Source organism: Mytilus californianus, unplaced genomic scaffold, assembly GCF_021869535.1.
Source record: "Mytilus californianus isolate M0D057914Y unplaced genomic scaffold, xbMytCali1.0.p SCAF_8, whole genome shotgun sequence".
Taxonomy (NCBI): Eukaryota; Metazoa; Mollusca; class Bivalvia; order Mytilida; family Mytilidae; genus Mytilus; species Mytilus californianus.
In genome coordinates, this window is record NW_026262734.1 from 66,367,856 (window position 1) to 66,370,518 (window position 2,663).

At 31.1% G+C, this 2,663-nt stretch overlaps 1 long non-coding RNA gene across 1 annotated transcript; it reads left to right on the forward strand.

Moving 5' to 3' along the window:
• Positions 1-270: 270 nt before the first annotated feature.
• LOC127711742 (uncharacterized) lies at positions 271-2,210 on the forward strand. Its single transcript, XR_007986870.1, has 3 exons — positions 271-424; positions 991-1,082; positions 2,111-2,210. It is a non-coding gene; the product is annotated as an uncharacterized LOC127711742 (long non-coding RNA).
• Positions 2,211-2,663: the final 453 nt, after the last annotated feature.

The following is a 2,663-nucleotide window of genomic DNA, read 5'->3' on the forward strand; positions in this document are numbered from 1 at the left end:
GGCATTTATCTGTTTAATGAATATGATTCCACAGTCCATTTATCTTCAATCAACCTATTAACAGTTTATTTTTTTTGTCAAAAGGTTTTCTGGCAAAGGTACAAACTCCGAACATTAAGGGAACGTTTTGGGACTATTTCCATACAAAATCACTACGCACACATTTGAAAATAATTAAACGTTAAATGTATATGAACAAAACTATAACAAATCTATTAATTCCAGGTCAGACCGAGTTTCCATGCACATTTCCGTGTGATTGGATTAATAAGACATTCTCTCTTTATCGTAATAAATCCAACAGTATTGAATCTGTGACAAGTATGACTTTCAATGCTGATAGAACGACAGGAACAATCTTTTCGACGGTAAAAATGCAGTGTTTTCAAATATCGGAACAGTTCCTTATCATCAGGAATACAAGGTATTGATATACAGAATGCACTGTTTTGTATTTGCAAATACACATGTTATAGATAGATATAAGAATATATGGTATGGATGTCAATGAGACAACTCTCCATCCAAGTCACAATTTACAAAAGAAAAACCATTATGCTCGGTAAAGGTTTTTGTTGGAGCGGTATTCGGAGATAGGAGGGGAGGGGTTGAGACGTGGTTTGTTTCATTCTTGCTATCGGCTTAGCTCATAACACATTTTAAACAAAACTAATCAGGAAGGTTTATTTAAAGCCACACCTTTTTTGATATACCGACATTTAAATTATTTCATTTCACTAAACAAGTCATGGCTTATTAGAATAAATTTGAACTTTGAATTATATACATAATTCCCGAATCAATCGTAGGTTAAATTGATGTGTTTCCCTCGGTTTTGATTTGTGACCCGGATTTGTTTTTGCTTAATAGATTTTTGACTATGTTCGCAAGGCATATCCGTCGTACGGAGTTATTGACATATTTTCATTAATGAATTAAAAAAATCATCATTATATTAAACATGTGACGTATTACATAATATTTCTTCAGGAGCACTGATGTAAGCAACGACGTATTTTGGTTTTTCTGTATTCCAGTCTTCTACACTTCTGGACAATCAAATTTTACCATGCATTTCAAAGGTAATTTAGTATGTAAAACTAACCTATAAGAATATGTTTTAAACAAAGGCTTAATATTTTATGAAATTGACGGATCTTTCATAAAACAAATATTTTCTAAGAAGGGAGTGCTTTCAAACACAAATATTAAATCCTCCCTCTATTAGTTCTTAAAATTAATAAATTAACAAATATTGTTTATTTTTCTAACTCCATTTTTTACTCCAAAAAAACAATGTTATAAACTTTGAATTTCAACTTTTTTATTTGTAAACTCTTATGAATCAATAAAGACTGAATCGACATAATACAGATTAGCATTTTTTTTAGATATATGCCTTAAATTTCCAATCACAAACAAAACATTGATCACATTCATAAAAAAAGAAGAGACCAAATGACGCCTGTGCAGATATCTGACATCTATGCAACATTATCAATATTGTAAATAAAAGAGTTAACAGAACGGAAACAAAAGCGGCGGTCGTAGAACAGAACGCCTTTATGAAAAGATTAACCACAGCAACTTGTGTAAAATATAGTAAACTTGAAAGAAATATGAGGTACACTTTACGGGGGGAGAGCTCCTTGGAATGACTTTTGATATCATTTAGAAAAATGTCGAAGGTTTTAAAAATATTGAATTGGAAACAAATATATTAAATAATAAAGTGATAAGTTCTCAGTGCTTATCAAATAGTTAATATGATATAATTAATTGTATGTCTTTGGTTTTTTAATACAAACAGCAATATTCTAAAAGATATGATCTGAACACCCATCCTAGTACAATCAAATGCTAAAAGATAATCTATATCACAAAGATAGAACTAAGAAAATGACAAAATTTCAAAGCATTGAATATAACGTCTGCTGTCAGGGGCATACAAATGTGTTACAAAGGACTTCCTCCTTAATCCACTTTATAGAATATTTTACGTGCAACCATCGGTATGGTTAAGTAACAAGTCTGAGTAACAACTATATATTATAAAATTCATTGTTACATCTTGTTTGATACTATCTTTATGAATAAAATTTACTTTCAGATAGTGAAAGGCCTGTTTTCAATCAAACAGTAGCCTTAACTGAAACTCAGTTATGTGAGATCTGTGGAACAGGGACTTTTACGGGTTTTGAAACAGTCTTAGCATTAGGTAACATTATTTATTTAAGATTATCATCGTCTGCTTTTATTCGATTCGAAATAGTATATAATGGACACGAAGAGTTTAAACCAACATACATAATAATTACTAGAAGATGCCCGTCAAATTGCGGTACAATTGGGCAAGTGTTGAAACAAAGAGTTTTTAATTTCGCGGGCAGTACGTCGACTTAGCATGCGCAAAAGTGTATTAGACACGGATTCATAACGGTCTCCAAATTTGGATATTTCTAAAAAATTGGCGTTTTTTGTGGAAAAAGGATTGTTTCAAAGACAAATTTAGGAAGTACAAAACACTACATGTATACGTCATATCACAAATATTTCCGATTTTGTATGGTTTCATATGAGTTGAGGCTGAATGAAATCGGTCTCTTCCTTTAGTAGTATAGATAATCAGTTAAATTGGTACATTTACCTAGATATTTTAATTA